This window comes from Arvicanthis niloticus, chromosome 8, assembly GCF_011762505.2.
Source record: "Arvicanthis niloticus isolate mArvNil1 chromosome 8, mArvNil1.pat.X, whole genome shotgun sequence".
NCBI lineage: Eukaryota > Metazoa > Chordata > Mammalia > Rodentia > Muridae > Arvicanthis > Arvicanthis niloticus.
In genome coordinates this window covers 39457460-39480192 of record NC_047665.1, presented here as the reverse complement: position 1 = coordinate 39480192, position 22733 = coordinate 39457460, and the positions used below count along the sequence as shown (strand labels likewise).

General features: G+C 38.2%; 2 pseudogenes; both read left to right on the top strand.

The window, feature by feature from the left end:
- Positions 1-10918: 10918 nt before the first annotated feature.
- On the top strand, positions 10919-11828 carry LOC117714008 (vomeronasal type-1 receptor 4-like; annotated as a pseudogene).
- Positions 11829-15239: 3411 nt separating this feature from the next.
- Positions 15240-16190, top strand: LOC117713379 (putative vomeronasal receptor-like protein 4; annotated as a pseudogene).
- The last annotated feature ends 6543 nt before the right edge of the window (positions 16191-22733 follow it).

The window sequence follows — 22733 nt, the reverse complement described above, 5'->3', positions numbered from 1 at the left end:
TGATACATTATATAGATTATGACCAATTGTTGGCTGTTTGGTTCTTGCTACTTCTCATGCACCCACAGCAGTTCTTTGGCAAAAGGGACCAGTAATGTTGATTCATCTTTCTTCACCTCCAAAGAAAGTTTTAACATTCTGTTCTGAAGCTGTTGCTATGTTAATACAGAATTGTGGGTTAAAATCACAAAAATATTTTGGGAAAGAACTTGATGAAATATTTATTCCTTATTCCAAACAGCAATTAAATTGGTTATTGCAGGATACTGATATTCAACCTATTGTATGTGCAAACTTGTCATGCAAAATTGATAATCATTTTCCAAGAGACAAGTTGTTAAAATTTGCTTCTATGCATGCTTTTGTATTTGCTGTAAATTTGCACATACAAAGAGTAGAGAATGTGCTTACTGTATTTACAGATGGCTCATCAAATGGGAAAGCAGCATATGTAATTGGGTCACATGTTTCTTTTCTTGAGTTCCTCTCTGCTTCAGTACAAATAATTGAATTACGTGCTGTAGCCACTATTTTTGAAATGTTGAAGAATCAAGCTTTTAATTTATATACTGATAGCCAATATATAGCTCTTGGTTTGCAATAGCTTGAAACTCTTCCTTTTATAAAATGCTGCTAATTCTCAAAATTTGCAATTATTTATGCAAATACAACTTAATTTAAGGGAATGGTACTGTTCTTTACTTCATAGGACATTTAACAGCTCATACTGGATTGCCCAGACCCCTTAGTGAGGGCAATGCCACACCAGGTTTGCATACCAGACAGATTATAGTCCTTACACAGGAACAATTAGACAAACAATCTCATTCTCTACACCATCAAAATAGTAATAGCTTGAGACAACAATTTGGTATTTCTAGAAAGTATGCATGTTAAATTGTAAAGACTTGTCCTGAATTTCCTCAGTTTCTTCCTGTACCAAATAATGGTGTTAATTCTCTGACTCATACCCAATCGATTATGGCAAATAGATGTTAGTCATATTTCTGATTTTGCAAAATTAAAATATGTACATATGACTATTGATACCTTCTCAGGCTTTCTTTTTGTAACTGCTTTAACATGAGAAGCAACTAAAAATGTCATTATTCATTGCCTATGTTATTTATGTGACCATTCCAAAGTAGATTAAAACAGATAATGGAACTGGCTATTGCAGTCAAACATTTGAGACTTTCTGTCAACAATTTAATGTTACCTATATTACTGGGATTCCTTATAATCCTCAAGGACAAGGTATTGTGTAAAGGTCCCATGGAACTTTAAAACACTATCATCATAAAATAGCAAAGGGGGAATTACATCTTCATATGCCATAAATTTATTTAAATCATACTTCTTTTATTTTAAAGGAACTATCTGCTGATAGCACCCTACAACTTAACATACTTATGCCTAGATGAAATGGAAGGATCCACTTACTGGCATATGGCATGATCTCAATCAGGTATTAATATGAGGAAGAGGGCATGTTTGTGTTTTTTCTTCAGGATATTGAAGAAGCATGGTAGCTGCCAGAGTGAGACACGCTGATGCTGGGACAAAGAATGATGCTGACTGTGAGCTTGCTGAGTGCCCTGAAAATGGTGACAGGGAAGCTGTATTGGGCTTTCTGACCCACCTTTGCTTGCCTATATCCCAGATTGGACAAGCTGCCTGCCCTAAGCTTTTAGACCTGTGGAATAGAGCGTGGAGACTGTGAAACCTGCCTTTGAAAAATTAATCAAATATAGAAATTATAATGACTGTCTAGAGTCACCCAAAGAGACTTAAAGTAAAAAAAAAAAAGTACTACTTATATATTTAAAGGAGATTAGGACCATATGATCACATTAAAAACATTTAGAAAATGCGGTCTATAACGTAATGAATACACCAAGCCAAAAAGAGTACAAACTCCTCACCTGGACCCTATAAAGAAGAAGACAGCATATACTGTGATAGCAATGGTCCACAACAACCTGTCATCTGACCACTTGGTGCATGTGTTTAGGGACAAACATGTAGAGAACTTGTCACTAACACTGGGACTTCAGTCAGTTTGGTCACTGCTGTTGGTGCAACCCTCTAAGCATTCATGTTTGGAGCCTTTGTCTTGCCTCTGCAGCCCTGCTGGTTCTATACCTTGCATCTACAACTCACTTTAGTCCTAAAGTCAGTCATGACCCTGAAGCTCCACAAGGTTGGCACCTAATTCATATATTAGTCAGGGTTCTCTAGAGTAACAGCACTTATAGAATCAATGAGTCTCTCTCTAGAAATATATAAAGTGGATTTATTAGAATGATTTACAGACTGTAGTCCACCTCATCCAACAATGGCTAGCTGGGAGGGGAAAGTTTAAGAATCCAGTAGTTTTTCAGTCCACAAGGTTGGATGTCTCAGCTGGTATTTAGTATATGCTGAAATGCCAAAGAAGTCTGCTTTAATGCCAGAAAAGAATGGTATTGCTAGCAAAATTAAAGCAGGCAGGCAAGGGGCAAATGTTCTTTCTTCCCTGTTATATGCTCTCAACCTAAAGTGTGGCCCAGATTAGAGGTGGGTTTTCCCAGTTCAAATAGTCTGGATTAAATACAAGTCTTTGTACCTCAAACGTTGGGATTTAAAGATCTTTCTGCTTGCAAATGAAACAAAAATCTCTTTCCTGTATGCCCTTTATTTGGGGGTTTAGTTAATTCTAGATGTCAAGTTTTCAACCCAGAATAGCCATCATAGTCTCTGATCCCCAGTCTTCTTACTATCTTATGAAAACACTGCAGGAACTCTCATTTTCAGTAGCTTTCGCTGCTTTCTCTTTTATATGTTCATTGAACTCTCGGAATCTCTTTTGTAGCGATTCAAAACATATATATATATATATGTATATATATATACGTATATATATATATGTATATATATGCATGTGTAATTATATAAGATATAATAACTGTGATATATAATGCATGATCTGAAAGTTAATATTAGTAATTAAAGTTTAATTAAAGAATTCATGTTTCCTAATGGCCAACTATCAAAAAAGAAATCAGGACTACTTGCTAAATTGCAGCCATAAACATTGAAATACATTTTAAGTTATTATTTTAACATACGCTTTATAATTATTCCAACTTTTAGAAAATAATATTGTCAAATTCCTTTTCAACAAAAGTGGTTCAAAGAACTGGCTTCATTAAACATCCTTTTTACAGCATAAAGAAAAGTATAAATGGAACCCTCAGGCTGTTTAATTTGTTGTAGGACTGGGTTAAGTTGGTAAGGCAGACAAAATGATGTTATAGATTTATCAGCTGTACAGGAAAATCCATATAGTTTAGCCCCACCTAGAATTGCTATGAAAATCAATTAGCAATTCTGATTCTTAGGCTCCATCCTCAAGAATGCAAATGTGGTCATCTGCATAAGCCCACATGTCTTTGTTTTTCTTCAGGCTGCAAAACTTAAGCATAAATTTAAAACATGTCTTGACTGTTACCTTATATAGCGGTTTGAATGAGAATGGCATCACCAGAACCCAGTTCTCCCACCACAGTGAGCCCTGGATACCCCAACATATCAGAAAAGCAAGACTCTGATTTTAAATCACATCTCGTGATGATGTTAGAGGACTTTAAGAAAGACATAAATAATTCCCTTAAAGAATTATAGGAAAACACAAACAAACAGGTGAAGGAATTGAACAAAACCATCCAGGATCTAAAAATGGAAATAGAATCAATAAAGAAATCACAATGGGAGACAACCCTGGAGATAGAAGTCCTAGGAAAGAGATCAGGAGTCATAGATGCAAGCATCACTAACAGAATATAAGAGATAGAAGAGAGATTCTCAGGTATAGATATCAGGTCAGATAGAAAACATTGACACAACAGTCAAAGAAAATGCAAAATGCAAAAAGCTCCTAATATAAAACATCCAGGAAATCCAGGACACAATGAGTAGACCAAACCTAAGGATGATAGGTATAGAAGAGAGCAAAGATTCCCAACTTAAAGGGCTAGTACATATCTTCAACAAAATTATAGAAGAAAACTTCCCTAACCTAAAGAACGAGATGCCCATAAACATACAAGAAGATTACAGAACTCCATATAGACTGGACCAGAGAAGAAATTCCTTTTGTCACATAATAGTCAAAACACCAAATGCACAAAACAAAGTATATGAAAAACAGTAAGGAGAAAAGGTCAAGTAACATATAAAGACAGATCTATCAGAATTATACCAGACATCTTACCAGAGACTATGAAGCCAGAAGATCCTGGACAGTTGTCACACAGACCCTAAAAGAATACAAATGCCAGCCCAGGCTACTATAGCCACCAAAACTCTCAATTATCATAGATAAATAAACCAAGATATTCCATGACAAAACCAAATTTACACAATATTTTTCCACAAATCCAGCCCTACAAAGGATAATAAACGCAGGGACCTTGTATTTGTTTGGTTTTTATTCTTGTGAAGAGACACCATGACCACAGCAACTTTTATAAAGGACAAAGTTTAATTTGGGCTAGCTTAGAGTTTCAGGTTTAGTTTAGCATGATAGCATGCAAGCAAACAAGGTCTTGGAGAAGGAGCTAAATATTCTGCATCTTGATCTTCAGGCAGCAGAATTAGCATAAAATGGCGCATAAAATGGCGACCTGAGCGTCACTGAAAACCAGTTTAACAGGAACCGAGCTCAAAACCCTGCGTTTTGATCGAAATTAGTAGACACTGGCAAATCAGTTTTATGTAGCTTAAGCTAAGCCTTGTAGTAAAGCCACGGTTCCACTCCGCCTTCCTGTGCCAATGTGAATTCCCAAGAAAGACTTAGAACAAAAGTGTGTGCACCACTGGGATGCAGATGACCACTGCAGAGCACCACTGTAGATGATCACAGTTTCAAAGCCTGCCCTCACAGTGACACACTTGCTCCAACAAGGCCACACCTCAAGTTTTTAGATCTCATGGGGCAAAGAATCAAAAAGAGAAATTATAATGTCTCTTGTGTTTTTCTTAAAGGTGACCAGCTATTAGGACTCAATCATGTACTGGTCCAGAAATCAATTCAACATGGGAAATAACAATATACACTTTGAAGGCTGGATCTGAATATTGTCAGAGACATATTTGGAAGTTAGCTGTAGCTCACTATGATGTTATGATAGCAAGAGATAAAGTTGGGACAGAATCTAGATTTCAAGCAAGGGTTAGTGGATGTTTTAAGGCTCTTTTAATTGTCCAGCTAAAATTAGTTTTGTCTCTTCTACAGTATTTATTGTAAATTGCATTGACTGTATAATTTCCAATTGTGTTAGTGTGTTGAAACCTGGCATGTCTGTTATGGGGGTCTATCAACGAGCTTCTGTCTTACTGCCCTGAGTATTAGAAAACCTTGACTCACTGAAAAAAGCTTGAAAGTGCTGGAAGAAGTGAGTTAGGCTTTAAGCAGAAGCAAGAAGGTAGCAGGCTTGATTATTGCTGGTATAACAGCTTTAATTCCATTAATTGCTAGCACCACTGTTTCTGCAATAGCATAAAAAGTTAAGACAACTATTTTTGTTAACCTAGCAAAAAAATTGTTACTAATGTATTGAGTATAAAAGGATTAATATAGGTATCTGGAACAATGGATGATACTCTATAACCTATTCAAATTATCTGAAGGAAGTTCGAAGTTCAAGAGTTAGGAGCCATCCCAAGTGTCATGACAAATATTACTGGAGTAGTGTTACTTCTAAAATTTACAATGATTGTCATTATAATTAGAAAAATGTTTAAAAGCCGGGTGGTGGTGGCACATGCCTTTAATCCCAGCACTTGGGAGGCAGAGGCAGGCGGATTTCTGAGTTCGAGGCCAGCCTGGTCTACAGAGTGAGTTCCTGGACAGCCAGGGCTACACAGAGAAACCCTGTCTCGAAAAACAAAAAACAAAAAACAAACAAACAAACAAAAAAAAACCAAAAACAAAAAACAAAAAAAAAAAGAAAAGAAAAAAAAAAAGAAAGAAAAAAGAAAAAAGTTTAAAGACACCTGTAGGATATTTGGCATAATCCTAATGCCTCTCTGGGTGTGTTAACTTTGCATAGTAAGATTATGAATTTATAGAACGCTGCTCTGTTGAGATTTGATGCTGCAGATAATGCTGATAAAATTATCCATGGCCCGAGGTCAGTATTTTTATTTTGGTCAAACCTCAGGAATGGCATATATAGTTTGATCAGGCTAGCCCTTCTTGTCCTGGAAATACTTTTATTCCTGCCCATCATGTTAAAGCTTATCTTTAACAACATCAACATGTTGGCAGCCAAAGTACATGGCTTGAACCTGAAAATGGACCCCTAGACCAAGTTATTATTTCAACAGGCTGGCAAGCTAAGGATGAGTAAGATTCTGCACAGAGCCTTACCAAACTAAGACAGAAGTGTAATACTTATGATAATACATATTCCACAATGGGTAAGGAAGGCATTCTTGTCAGAATGACCTAAGACAGGCTCAGTCTGGTTCATGCAATAAAAAGGGGGAGATGTGGAGACCTTTTGGGGCTGCGTGGCAGGAATCTGACACAGGCCAAGGACAAGGAAATGGACCGCAGGCAGGAATCTGACATTGGGCTGGAACAAAGAAATAATTTCAGGCAGAAATCTAAATCCTAGGCTAGAACAAAGAAGAAATTTCAGGCAAGAATCTAAATCTTAGGCTAGATCAAAGAAGTAATTATAGGCAGAAATCTAAATCTTAAGCTAGAACAAAGAAATAGGCTTCAGACATGAAAATGACTTTGGGATAGGACAGGGAAGTAGGCTCAGATACTTTGATCATCCTGATAAGCCCTTAGAAATAGTGATCACAGGAGTGATCATGGGACTCTGTTTATTGTAGTGGATGTTTTTTGATTTGCTGAGTTTATTGTTTTCCTTGTTCCTGGACTATTTGCATCTATTGTATTGCTAGTTCAACCTCGAACTGACCTTAATATGTGCATGTAATTTAAATAGTATAAAGGCAAAAAAGGAGGAGGAGAGATGGTATAAGGGATTAATGGGAAGGGGAAAGGGGATGACATCTGAAATGTAAATAAATAAAATATCGAATTAAGAAATAACTCAAAAAAAGTAATCAACCAACCAACCAAAAACCCCAAAAACAAAAAGAAGAAATTAAAAGAAGAGCATCTCAATGATCATCCCTGGTCTTGGCTCCCAGTTGGGGCTGTGCTAATTTCTGTAGGAAGAACAGAGCTCACCCTGTACTGGCTGCAGCACTTGCTAAAGTGTCCCTGCATCTCAACTGGACAGTGGTGTGGGCACAAGTAAGCTGGCCCCCAGTGAGTGACCTTGGGAGAGTAGGTCCCAAGGGCTGTGGCACAGGCACAGGAGAGCTGGCAGGCTGAACAATCCAGGCCCAAATCCAGGGCTTTATCTACATTATCTATGAACTACAGGGGCACACGATGGTGCTGGCTATGCAGATCCAAAATTGCAGGATATCCATGACACAGAACAACAATAGGATTCCAGAGAGGAGTCCCCATGAAGAGCTTGTGTTGATAGTGTAGCAGAAGCCAGAGGCCTGGAACCAGACCAATGACTTCTTGCAATTAATGATTGCAAGTAAAACTGTCTGGGTAACACAAACCCAGAAAGATAAACACAATATGTATTCTGTATAAGTTGATATTAGCCTTTGAATACAACAACCAGCTATAACCTGTAGACTTAGTGAGTCTAGGAGAAGGGAGTGGTCTAGGAAAGAATCATAGGATCTCCCTGGGTTGAGTAAGTTCAGTAGATTTTACAGGAGAAATGGCTCAGAGGTTAAGAGCACTAGCTGTTCTTCCAGAGGACCCGAGTTCAATTCCCAAATACTTCATGGTGGTTTACAACCATCTATAATGAAATCTACTGTTCTTTTCTGACATGCAAGCATATAGGCCTGCATATTTATTTATTTATTTATTTAATAAATAAATCTTTAAAAAGACATTTATAAATGGACTGGAAGCATGAGGTGGTAGGAACAGAAGGATGAGGTTGAGGGAGAGATCAGGTGGAGGAAGAGAATGTGGAAGAGATGGCTGAAATTGGGTAGCATTGGGTAGTATTTGAAAATCCAGAGCTCTGGTAACTTTCTGGGATCTATGAAGGTGATCCTAATGAGGACTCCCTAAAAATGAGGAATACTCAGTGTGAACTGGCCATCCCTTGTAGCCAGGTGAGGTTTCCTGTGCTCAGACTAGACTGTATTCAGTTGTGTGCCAAGGGTGTCCCACAAAAATTTCCCCAAAACCCAGCAAGAAAAAGGGACCCTTTGCTAAGAAAAAGGGTAGAGCTCTGAAAACTGATATCAGGGCTCCATTAGCAATGACAACACCCACACAACTCATTGAACATGAAGACACTAAGCTGGTATCTACATGGTGACTTCACTCCTACTTTAAACTGATGTAGAAGGGTACTCCGGCAGGCTTCAGAAACAGAAACATGGATGCCAACTCAATCACAAAACCTTTGACCTTAAATTGGTCCTGAATGAAAAAATATGCCAGGGCACAGGTAGGACAGAAGTTATGGGACTAGCCAACCAATGTCTGATTTTACTTAAGGCCCCACTCTATGAGAAGGAACTTATACCCAAAACTGCTTGCATAAGCAAAAATCAGAGACTAGAGAGCCCACAGACCTAGGGCAAAATCAAACATAAAACTGGTTTTATAAAATATGCCAATAAAGTGAATTTTCATGATACTCTTCTATGCTCATAGATCAATGTGTTATCCAGTCTTCATCAGAAAAGCTTCCTCCAACAGCAGATAGGAATAGATATAGAGACCCACAGTCAAATTTAGGCAGAAAGAAGTCTATCTGGGAAGTCTACATCAAATCCTACACTCATAGCACAGGGGATCTTTTGGAAGAAGAGGCAAAAATTGTAAGAAGATAGAGGACAGCCAGAGAACAAGGCCCTGTGAATCAACTAAGCAAGAAGCATGTGAGCTCACAGAGACTGAAGCAGCAAGCACAGGGCCTGAATGAGTATACAGAGATCCTCTGGAGATGTGGGAAGCTCAGGACACAGAACTTGGTTAGTTGTTCATTTTCTCACCTCACATCCTTCTTTTCAAAATAATTAAACCCTAATTAATCTGGAAATAACTTCTGAGCAAAACAGATGCTGAAACTATGGGAGAGAGGGAAGCAGTACTTCAGGGACTGAGGCCCTATAGTGGCCTTCCTTCCCCCTGATACTGAGACAACATGAAACCTGAAGTCTGCAGTACCTGATGGCAGCCAAGATCCCCACAGATATAGACAGTACAAATATGCCCTGGCAAGTGTCATCTTCCTAGAGCTGCTCCAGAGTCTGACTGCACCACAGAGTTCTAGGTGAAAACATGGAGGTAAGATCTTAGATCCCTTCATCATATGTCATTCATTGATGTTGAAATCTCTCTCTCTCTCTCTCTCTCTCTCTCTCTCTCTCTCTCTCTCTCTCTCACTAAGCCAGACAGGAGTTGAGAGGCTTTGTGAGCCTTGGGTCCTTCACTGTCCTCATCCTGACAAGTCTGTTCCTTTCCCAGAAAGATCAATAGAGTGAGTTCCTAGAGATATGGAAATGGGACAGAAATGCTGAGGCATTGCTGTTCATCCTCAGGCCACTTCAGCAGAAGGAATCAATTATTAAAAGAGAAGAGGATAGTCTCATATATGATTTAAAGTTAGGAAAAAGGAAGAGATAACTAAAAAATAAGGGTTGCCTAGGAAAGGAAGCATTAGACAAACAAAAAATTAGTATTTGCCATTGGAGTGAGTTGATTGCAGAGGGATTTTTACAGATTCCAATCATTGACTGAACATTTAATTTTCATTTTAAATCTGTTAATGAATGTTGATGTGCTTGGTATTAATGTCTGGAGCATCATTCATTGTGCTCAGATATTTAGAACAGTATTGTGGTTTCCAGTATGCAGTAGAGAAGCAGATGAAAGGCAGCAACTGATTTTTTAGATTCATGAAGCCACCTGGAAATAAACCTGGAGGAAAACACAGGTTCACAAATAACAGGTGTGAGCTCACGTGGTTGCAACCTGGTGATTACAAAAGTTTGTCACTCTATCTTTTGATGATTCAGCTTTAATTTCTGGGCCATATCTGAAAAGATTATTCAATTTACTTGACACTAAGGACTACCTTAAAAAAAATATATATATAGCAAACCATTGTATAGAGTGAAATCACAGAATTGTCAATGTAAAAATGTTTAAAGTCTTAGGATGTAGAAATTGAAATTATAAAGCTTTGAAGCCAGATGCAATTCTAGAAATTGTTTTACTACTCAAGATACAGATAATAAAGAAGTATTGAACAAAAGAGAGATGTGGAGGTAAAGTTACTAACTCTAAGAGAAGTTACAGGTGTTGAGCAGCAGGGTTTCCCAGTGTCTGTGTGTGATGTTAGGAAGGCAGACAGGTTCAGCATGAGCCTCAGATTTTGGAAATTGGCTGGAAAAAACATGAAGAAATTTTGTTTGGGAAAATTTGGAGTTAAACTTAACTATGCTGAGACAAGGGTAATGCATAAATGCAGACACACACACACACACACACACACACACACACACACACACACAAACACACTTGACCAAGTCTGTTTTGCTAGTGTACAGCTATGAAATTAAAATCTCCTTTTAAAAGTTTACATTTCCACCAGTTACCAAACACCTGTCAGCATACAATAACACAGAGTCCACAGGAAGAGGGGCGGGAGTTTCTGATACCTCTTCTGCAACATACATCCATCACTGCCTCTTGAACACCAGGAAATGCTATTATGCAAAATGTGTTGTTCAGATCCATGTCTATCATTACTGATGCTTTCTTTAAAATATATTTCCCCCCTGTATACAGGAAGAAATGGTTTTGAAGTTTATTAAGAAAATAATTTTTCTCTTCATCACTGTGCTTGGCATTCTGGGAAACTTGTCAGTTTCTCCTAATTATATGTTTAGTTGGTGGGGAAGCTCTGAGAAGAAACCCATACATCTTATTCTCATCCACTTGATTTTTACAAACATTCTAATTCTTCTTACAAAAGGATTGCCAAAGACTATTGTAGTTTTTGGTTTGAGAAACTTCTTAGATAACTTAGGTTGTAAGATCATTGTTTACCTGGAGAGGGTGGCCCGTGGCCTCTCCATCTGCACCAGCAGTCTCCTCACTGTGGTCCAGGCCATCATCATCAGTCCCAGAGTATCTGGGTGGAGGAGACTCAGGCCAAAGTCTGCATGGCACATCCTTCCATTCTTCTCATTCTTTTGGATACTCAATGGTTTAATATGTGTGAACCTAATTCATTCCTCTACAAATACAAGACTGAATGTATCACAGCTTAAAACTGATGACAACTATTGTTATTTTATGTTACCAAGTCAGAAAATGAAATGGATTTTTCTTCCTCTCATGGCCCTGAGAGATGGAGTGTTTCAGAGTGCCATGGGAGGGGCCAGTGGCTACATGGTGTTTCTTCTCCACAAGCATCACCAGCATGTCCTCTACCTTCAGAATTCCAAGCTTCTCTACAGAACTCCCCCTGAGTTGAGAGCTGCTCAAAGTGTCCTCCTTCTGATGCTCTGTTTTGTTTTCTTCTACTGGACAGACTGTGCCTTTTCTCTGTTTTTAAGTCTCTCTTCAAGGGACAATACCTTTACGGTAAATACTCGAGATTTTCTGACCCTTGGTTATGCAACTTTTAGCCCCCTGGTGCTGATTCACAGGGATGGGCTTCAGGTTGAATGTTGGCATGCTCAGATGGAGAAACTGAGAAAATGTGTGTCTCATTTATATGTTCAACATGTGAGTAAAAGTTCTCTGTTCTGCAATATTGTGGGCAAGACAAAATGTCACACAGCAGTTTAGGTATGTATTTTTCTCAAACAATAATCTTGGTGACTGAAGCCTTGCACTGAGTATAATCTTAACAAATTACAATGATTTACAAATTTCATTCTCCACTGGCTACTCTTTTTACAGGATATTATTTTTTAACATTTTGATTTTTGTATTAATTTACTGTATGAATAGTTTGCCTACATGAATAGTTTGACTGTGTACCATTTGCATGCCTGAGGCCTATAGAGGCTGGAAGATAACATCAAATTCCCTGTGATAAACTGGATTTGATAGATGGTTCTGAAGCAATATGTGTTTGCTGTGAATTTGAACCTGGGTTCCCTGGATGTCCAGCAATGTCTCTGAGCACCTGAGACATCTATCTAGCATTGAAAAAATCATTTTAACTGGGCTTTGTAAAATGTGTTTTGCTACCAGCATGATGGGAAGCATGCAGATGAAGTTCACAAATTTTATCAAAATTCATACTGAGGTAATTATGTTAGTCTAAATTTTTTTCTTTTACCTTACGTTATTCTTGCTACATGTTAGTACCATGGGACTATCTTAGGCTACTTCAAAGTGTCTGTAAGTTTCTGTAACTATTCATCCATAGATAATAGTTTTCAAGACTGTGAAAGAATGACATGTGCAGTACATTTAGTCAATAGGATCTCAATTCACCAGTCACAGTGCTTAAATGCCCTGAAACATTTCACTGGTGTTATATATTTGAAGGTTATCTGTAGAAATGACGGCTGAAGATATGGGATAAACTAGATAACAAGCACACAGGAAAGTTCTATTTTATATCTCTTTGTAGTTTCTAGGTTGATTTTAAAATGTGCATTTGTCTTTTTCAAAATGAATCAATAAGTGTGACCGAAGCCAAGCAGGGCTTGTGTGCAGCTGCCCTTTGTTACTGCCAGGTGTTCTGCACAGCACCGTGCAGCTCTGTGTCACCAAAGAACAGCAAAAGGATCAGCCTCTACATTCAGTTCAATAAAGGATTCAGTGCTTAATTTCTTATATTGGATCCATTCGTTGTTATTGAAATGATTCTCATAATTTGATGGACAAATGATAAAAATATTGACATAATTATTGAACATGATATTGTAGTATAGTTAGTGGTAGGGGTATGCTTTATGTTTTAAAAATTATCTGTCATGTCAGACTAGAACCCTTATAAATATTGTGGGTTCATCATCAATGTACTTTTCAACATGAATAGGCATTTATTTTTGCATGTCTGCACAGTATATATACAGAAATTTTAAGTAAGTGATGTGTATTATATTGTGTTATTAAAATAGCTTATTTTTATATTTCTTCTTATTTATATGTATATGTCTGTGTGAATGTATGCCACATTTGTACAGGTGCTCACATAGGCCTGAAGAGAGTTTTAGGACCCAAGGAACTAGAGCTACAAGCTGCCTTGCGTCCTATTATGTGGGTGTGGGGTAGGAAAATAGAGTTCTCTGCAAGAGGGGCAGGTCTTTTACCATCCATCCATCCATCTTCTTGTCTTTCTGATGTAAATGTGACTTGTCTGTATGTAACATCTATTGTTCATGTTATTCTCATTGCTCTTATGTTAAAGCCCTTTTCTAAGTGTTTGACATAAAGGACCAGACAAATCAATACCTAAGTCAGTCTGCAATTTGATTCAAAAGGAAGTGATGTAAGAACACACAGAAGGAATGAAAAAAGATGAGTTCAAGCTGAGTGATGGAGAGGTTGTTCAACATTAAGAATAGTCAGGGGGCTGGAGAGATGACTCAGTGAGTAAAATCACCTGCTGACACCCAGACAGCCTGATCTGTCTCTGAAGAAGAAAACTTACTCCCACATGCTGTCCTCTGACCTCCACATGCATGCTGAGATACACACATAGACACCTGGAGGGATATACAAAATAAACTTTAAATTTAATTTTAACAATTAAACACATGGTAGATAGGAAATGTATACTTTTTAATAGAAAATCAAGAAGGATGGTCTAGACTCAGAAGGGTGCATAGAGTTGCTAGTTTATACTTCTCACTGGACATCAGAGAAGACTGGATAAGAGAAAGAAAAACAACAACAACAGCAACACACCAAAATGCCACTAAGTTTCTGCAACTAATGTCCAGTTTCTCCAGACCCATCCTTCTTCACCTACAATTTTACGTTATAAACCTCCTCAGGGACCCACTTGGGCTTGGGATTCAGCATCTAAAGATGTTAAGAGAGCACTTAGGAAAAAGTGAAGAGAATGTATGAACCAGGTGAATACTGTTTTTTGGTTTTTTTTTTTTTTGTGGTGGATCTATATTCTTCAAGAGGAAAGTACAACCATTACACTCAGTGTGTTATACATAAGCTGTTTTTAAAGCATTCCATAACAGGATGTATTCAAAGTAACTGACACACTAAAGCATCTCTCAGATCTTCTCAGTACCAGGGTGCTGATAAGAGCAGACTAACAGAGAGTACAGTACTGAGGTTTCAGGCGAATTGTAGGAGACACATGTGTGACCTGTCGTTGGTACTGAGATATGAAAGTTCATGGCTGGAATCATATCAGGAAGAGATTATCACATGTACCCTTGTCACACTATGAGTGCCAGTGTTACACTTGCTCAGGAGAAGCTGAAAGTCATTCACAGAAAAATTTGGTGAGCAGCAGAGAATACTAAAAGGTGGAAGAGAATAGACTTAGGTCCTCTGGTAAAACTATTTGTGATTTGTAAAAAGGAAGCAAAATGAATGATTTATACTTTAGTCCTCTTTTTAACTCTAAACAGAATGAGAAGACAAAAAATGGATGACATGTGAAAAGTTACACAAATCATGGGATGGTATTTGGATTCTTGTTTTTTATAGTGTGAAATGTTACTGACTGATAAAATAACTGTTTGACTAATCTAAGGAATGTTAGCTTGCCTTTTTGGGAGTCTGAAGAAACAATGCCAAAGTTAAGAGTTAAGTTTCCTTGGGAAAAAGTTCTTAGTGAATAGTCAGTAAAAGCACTTAAGTGTGTGTGGATGTGTGTGTGTGTGTTTTGGGGTTGGGGTAGCATTAATATAATTCCATGTATGAGAATATAGGGAACAAAAATTAATCACCTTCCCACTCATGGCAAGGAGAAATGATACCCACTATACTACCTAAATAAATAATGTGTTTCTTACTGCCAAGGTCAACTCAGATTGGAGACATAAATTTTCCAGGAAAGCAGCCCCATTTGAGCATTATACTTCTTTGAGGAGCTACAGTTTTTGCTAGGTCAATATTTACTTGAAGGATGACTGTGTACAGGATGTAATATGCTGTTTTTTTTTTCTCTAAAAAAATGAATCTTCACAGGTATGATCGATACTTGCTTGTGTTTCTCAAAATGTGAGTCCTAGTTGTGGGGATAAAGATGATTTGGAATGGCATCAACTGGAGAATAATTTTATGTTTTGGACTTAGAAGTTTTAGAGAACATCTTATTTGTGAGACATGTGTAGACTTTCATCATGGGTCCTGAGAATAAGCACATAGATGTTATTCTCATCCACTTGGCTTTTAAAAACATAATCATTATTTATTACATAGGGGTCAGAAATATGACCACGGTTTTTATTTCAGAAACTCCCTAATCGTAAAGTATAATTTATCTAGAAAGGGTGGCCTGTGGCCTCTCCATCTGCACCACCTGTCTCTCAGCATGGTCCAGGATGTCACCATCAGTCCCAGGACAACTCTGGGAAGAAAGCTCTAACCACATACTGCAAGATATATTCTTGCCTTTCTCCTCTTTTGGATCTTTAATTCCCTGATAAGCTCTAACTTGCTGCACTATATCACAGCAGGCAGTAGCATGAACAGGTTTATAGTTGGGATGTTTACTGGGTATTGCTGTATGCTGCCATCCAGGCACACAGTTAAATGGCTGTTTCTTTCTCTCATAGCTCTTCGTGAAGTCAGTTTCCAGGATCTGATGGACTGGAGCAGTGGGTCCATGGCTCTCCATCTGTACAAACATCATGACCATGTTCTCTACCTTCACAGCTCCAGGTCTGCAAACAATTCTAGGCCAGAAATCAGAGCTACCCAGAGGGTTCTCACTCTCATGACCTGTTTTCTCATCTTTTATTTGGCAGATTTTATTTTCTCTTTATATATAGGTTCCACAGTGACAAATGATTTCACAACACCAAATATTGAAGGATTATTAGTATTTAGTTATGCTGTTCTCAACCTCCTTGTCCTGATCATAAGAGATACCTGTATTGCTAAGTCATGCTGTATCCCCTGAGAAATAAGAATTTTTTCACACAACCATATTTATGATATAATGCTATATACACAGAAATGGCGATGCTTTACCATTCTAATGTATCACAATGTGATGTTTTGTATACCCTTGGCCTAGGAAGTGTTACTATTAGGAAGTGTGGCATTGTTGGACTAAGTGTATCACTGTGGGCATGAGCTTAAGACTCTCACCCTAGCTGCTTAGAAATGAATCTTCCACTTACAGCTTTTAGATGAAGATGTAGAACTGTCAGCTCTGACTGTATCATGCCTATTTAGATGCTGTCATGCTCCCACCTTGATGATAATGGACTGAACCTGTAAGCCAGCCCCAATTAAATGTTGTCCTTTATAAGAATTGGATTGCTCATGCTATCTGTTAACAGCAATAAAACCCTAACTAAGACACATAGCAACAAATTTGTTAAGATAATAGATTTAAATTTTTGCAGACAACTGGTGCTAGATAATTGAAGACAGGCTCTAGGAAGTGGTCAGGGATGCTCACTATCCTGCCATTCCACTATTCCTATCATGCAGTTTAGCTTGCTGCATGCTTCATCAGGAAACACAGGAGGGCATGCAGTCACTTGAAATTAGGAGTTTTTTCCATGTGCTAGCGTTTTACTCATGTAAGAATCCCTGGAACTTTTCCTGTCTTTTTATTCCTTCTACTGTATTTTCATGATCACTGATTCCTCTTCTTATTTCAAAGCACTTACTATGTGCAACAGGCTATTCTAAGCCAATGATCAAGTGAACTAGAAGGATTGCAGGAAACATAATTTATCTGAAGGTTGCTTACAAAGTGGAGATGAGCAGGAAGAAAAGCCAATTCATCACAGCTAGTAAATGCTAGGCATTGCTGGGTACCAATCACTTAAGAACAGGTAAGAAAACACTGTATGACAATTCCAAACACATTCAAGACATTGATTGTGGTCAGAAAATAAATAAGAAAACACAGGCAAAATGTCATCTTTCAGAGACTGCCATTTTGGTTTAGAAAATGAGCTCCAATCAGGAGTGACAGTTCTGAGCCATGAGGTCTGTAAATAGCTCAAGAACAGTGTAACACAGTACCTGGCTCCTACATCAATCAGTTCACTCATTAGCTCATACACAGAAAAGGTGGCATTTGCTAGGTTGTCTTGTACCTGTGTCACTGCCATGCTTCCAGGTTTTAGGGCTCCATTCTCAAGATTGCTGTTTAAGTACATGGTATTTGATGTGTTTATAAAAAGATAAAGAGAGGGGTGATATGTTCTATGGAGGTGTGGCGAGGTATGGAGGATGAGGGTACCTCAGTGGGCCCATGCTGAGGCATCCCTTCTCCTTATAGAATAGAGTTTATTCAGAGCATGGGGAGAGGAGTCAAGAGGGTAGTAGGAGGCAGAAAAAGGCAGAGGGGGAGGGGGAGGGGAGAGGAAGGGGGAGAGGGAGAGAGAGAAGTAGAGGCAGGCCATGAGCATGTGGAGAAAGTGGGGAGGGGAATGGGGAGGGAGTGGGAGCAAGAAGGCAAGAGCAAGAGAGGAAGAGAGATAGGATGGGGCAAGCAACCCCTTTTATAATGAGTCAGGCATACCTGGTTGTTGCCAGGTAACTGTGGGGCAGAGCTTAGACAAAATGTTAAAAGTAACCACATGAAGACATAGAGAAAAGGAGCTAGAAGCAGGGACGTGAGGTGTTTGTTGAAGCCCATATACTGCAGCTTTGTCATGTTTTAGGGTATTGCGTCTCTGAGCGCTCCACAGCCTCTGGACCCAGAGGACACAGAGAGTCCAAAAGCACACTAACTACAAGTCTTCCAGTAATCTTTTGCTGCAGAATTTTCAGGGAGGCTGCTGTCTTTGTTGTGTGTGCAGTGCCCTGGTGTCCAAGAGGTGGCAAAGAGCTATCCAAAGCTATACAATAGGTCACTGCCCATCCTACCTGAGGAGAAATGCAGAGATCTCAATAGTCATTGAAGGAGTACCAAAGAGCACCTGGCAGTTGAGCCAAAACAAAAATAAAAAATGGTACCCTGGTGAAGAGTTGAAACTCTCACAAAACAAACAAACAACCCTGCATCAGCTCTTGTGGGCTTTTGAGATACTCATGTGTATTTGAAACATTTTAACAATGTCCAGCTCTGTTAAAGGCATCCTTGTGGAGAAGGGCCATTTTTTCCAGACTGCAAGAATGTTCACAGAACTCCCAGTCTTTATGGAAAGACTGGGTAAAGGACAAGAATGAGGAATCAGTTCCTCAACTGACATTTCTATTCAGATTGTTTATTGCTTTATTTTTTCTTGAATCTTTTAAAATAAAAGATATACGTAATTAAATTTATGTGTATACAGCTTTTTATACATGAACAGGTTAAATATGAGCACTAGACAAAGGAAATTTCATGAAACAAATAAATTCACAGAACTAATTCTTGTGGGAATTTGGGTTCGATTCAGCCATGCTGGTTATCAATATGGATGAGAAGGATAATGATTCTTGCTACTGGGGCTGGAGATATGGTTTAGCAATGAAAAGCACTTGATAATCTGGCAGAAGACTCATGTCGGGTCCCTTGCATCCACATGTTTCTTAACCTCTTGTAACTCTAGTTTTAGAAGATCTTATGGTTTTTTAGAGCCTCCATGCACCAGGCACCCATATGGTGGTACATATACATACACATACATATTATATATATTTACATATATATATTTACATATATATATATATATATATATATATATATATATATATATGAAAAACACTTATAAAAATGTAAAAAAAAAAAAAACCCTAACTCTTTGGTTTGGGAATATGCTAATCCAGGATTAAGAAAGAGTAACTTGGAAACCAACCCAGATACAAAACCTTGACCTACAATGTATTGCCTGGAAAATATGCCAGGGCAATGGTGGCAGGAACTTATGGGAATAGGCAAAATATGTTTGATTTTTCTTAAAGCCATATTTTTTTCACTAGATTTACTAGAGAGTCCCCAGAGCTAGGTTAACACAAAGTAATATTGGTCATTAATTTGCTCACTAGTTGATCAATATTGCCAGATTCCAGATCTGCTAAGAAACTAGTGGGGACAATGTGGGACAATTCTAACCGTGTTAGATCTTAATTTATTACCATGAGAAACTCTGGCAAACAGGCTCTCTCAAATGATGCATGACAGATCTGGAGAGTCGGGTCCAATACAGGGCCTCATGAGCACACTGATGATTAAGTACCTCACTAACAAATTGTTAACACTGAACAGGGATGGTCCAGAAAGTGCCATGACCCAGTGTCCTCCAGGATCCCTGTGCTGAAGACTTTCTCTGGAGTCTTCTATCAGTATACTGTGTGCATCCCATTCAGCAAAGCTGTCCATCAACTCACTATAGTTCCTACAGGAATAGAAATGGAAACACCTGAACAGTTTTTGAGGGAATTCTCTGCAGCTAAGTAACAAACAAGCACCTGGCAGGAAGGAAGCACAGTCCTTCCCAGGTCTCTCCCAGGTCCAGCAGTTAAAAATCTCCAGAGCAAAGCATTAAAAAGGCTGGGCTGTGGGTCTCTGAAATACTGCTCTTTGCTAAGGCAAAGTAGGCTTTTAATAAGGTCTAACTTATTAAAGACCACCTTCAGAGTATTACCAAGTAGATACATGGCTGGGTTGTTTCTCCAAAGAATTCATATCAACAAGATGTATCCAGTCTTTCTTTGGAATGGATAGCATGAACCAGAATGAGAGATCTGTTCTTCATGAAGCATTTCTATCAAGGTTGTATATCATCTCTATTTTCTCGTTCATCTTTAAAAGTAAAAGTGATACATATATAACCTTCAAAAATTTATTTTTAATGCACCGTGTACTGGTTTTTTTTTACAGAAAATAAAACTTAACAAATCCATTTACTCCTAAGCTATTATTTGGTGTGTATTGTGAGAGTACTTGGAGTTCTCTTAGCAAACTTGCAGTGTACACTACAGTAGACACAGTTTTCCCCTTGCTGTGCTCTAGGTTTCTTTAAATAAAGAACGAATAGCAAATGGTTGTCCATGTTTGTATCCCCACAATAGGCTTCAGTAGTTATGTCAGAGAAGTTACCAAGTACTTCCTATTTGCCATAGGCTCTTCCAGGAGCCATGAGCATGAGATCAACAGGAAAAGAGGTGTCAGGAGAATAGTCATTTTAAAGAGAGACATTTGTCTTCTTTATTTAAATATCAGAGTATTGAGATAATAAACTCAAAGAATTAACTTTTGCCAAGGAATCAGGCTCACCTCTGGAAAGGAAAGGCTGAAGCCCTGGCACTGTAAGAAGAGGAACTAGCCTCTCCAGAGAGGCTTCACACAGCTCTGATGACATGCACTTTCCTTATTTTTTTTGGAAGTCATAGTGAATGCAATCATGCAGATATTTGACAAATGATTCTATCCTTTATTCTGGAGTCTTGTATGTTTTCTAGATTACTACTACTCAAAATCTATTTTTTTCAATTCAAAATGTTCATTAGCTTCCTGTCATCAAGAGCAATGTACTTAAGTCCTTACTTAAGATAATGGTGAGAACCGTGTCCTTGAACTACTAGCTAAGTAATCTTCTTTTCTTTATGAAGTTAACTCTCCTCAAGTGGTGTTATAACAAAAGTAGTCTAATAAACACCAGGATGATAGACTTGTTCTCTAGCACATTTCTTTCCCTTTTGTTGGCCATTCTCTATGTTTGTTGATGAAGAAGTTGACAAAAACTTGAATAAATAAAATGTATGTTAAAAATAATAGAGTTGGTAAGAGTTCTGTTTAGAAGAAATGAATGCTCCAGCAATGTAAGGACTTAAATGTGAAAAGAAAATACACAAGTAATATGAATACACCAGAGATTAATAAAAGTGATAATGATGATTATTTTTTGTATCAGAAACCTGAATAATAAAACAGATGCTTTTTTAATTATAATGAATCTGAGAGATGCCCTGTTTTAGAACATTATAGATGGCCCTTTGCATATATGGTATTTTTGTTCCAAGAATGCCACCATCATTGTGCTCAGTACACAAAAACTTGGTGGTTAGTTCTTCATTTTCTTGCCTCTCATCCTTCCTCTCAAAATAATTAAACCCTAATTAACCTGGAAATAACTTCTGAGCAAAACAAATGTAGTAACTGTAGGAGAGAAGGAAGCTGTACTTCAGGGACTGAGGCTTTGTAGTGCTTTCCTTCCCCCTGACACTGTGACAACATGAAACCTGAAGTGAGCTGAACCTGATGGCAGCTAAGAGTCCCACTCACCTTCCCAGAGCTGCTCCAGAGCCTGACTGCACCACAGAGGTCCAGATGAGTACAAGGACATTAGATCTTCATCCCCTCAGCTGTGCCAGAAGAGAGTCATTAAAGTTGAAGTCTCTCTCTAAGCAAGGGAGTAGTTAAGAAGCTCTGTCAGCCTTGAGTTCTCCACTTTCCTTCTAGCCCTGACAGGTCTAGTCCCTGGGTCCAGGAAGATCAAAGGAAACAATTTCTTAAAGATACAGAAATGGGACAGAAGTGCTGAGGAAATGCTGTCAATCCTCTTGCTGGAGTCATGACAGAGCTCTGGGTAGGTCTTTGCCAAAGGTTATCATCTTGCCTTTTTTCTTTCTTTCTTTCTTTCTTTCTTTCTTTCTTTCTTTCTTTCTTTCTTTCTTTCTTTCTTTTTTTAATAAAAAGGTTATCAATATACAGAGAAAATTTAAGAGTGCATCAAAACTTTGAGATAGGGTCTAGAGAGTCAACTCAATGGTTAAGAGCACTTGATACTCTACCACACTCACATTATAACTCACAATCATTTAAATCTATAGTTCTACGGGATCCGATGTCTTCTTATAGCCTTTATAGGCACCAGACATGTGTGTGGTACACAGACTCATGTGTATACAAAACACACATACACATGAAATTTGTGAAACAAGCAAAGACCTTTTGAGACAGGCAGGATAATGCACTTCTGTGCTATCAGCACTAGGGAAATGGATCAGGAAGATTTCATGTTGAAGGCCAACCTGAGTTCCATAGGCCAACCTGCAACCTTGTCAGAGAAACCACAAGAGGAAATGAAAACAAAATACTAGGTTTTCAATCTCCAAATACATATGTATTTGACTCTGACTTATCATTATCATCAGTGATTATAATATTTGTACTTTGCTTTTTTGGTGCATTTCAAATACTGACAAGTGTTGGTTTTGTTTTTTGTTTTTTGTTTTTTTCTTCAGCGTATTGGTGAAAGAACTGATATTGGCACAAGACAAAAGTTCTTAGTTTAAAGGAAATGTATTTGTCCCAGAAGGACAAAGGGCAGGTGATAAGAGACAAAGACAGGAGACAAAAGACCAGAGAAAAGGAGAAGGGAACAAAGAAGAGGGAAGTGGAAAGGGATGTTTGACCTGGAGGGACAAAGATCTGCCTCTGGTTAGAGAGGAGACAGACTTCACCCATAGTCAAATGCCAGTTTATAAAGATAAAAGAAGAAATCCTTTGTTAAAATGAGGTGTTTAATTTTGATTTGGCAGGTTAATTAGA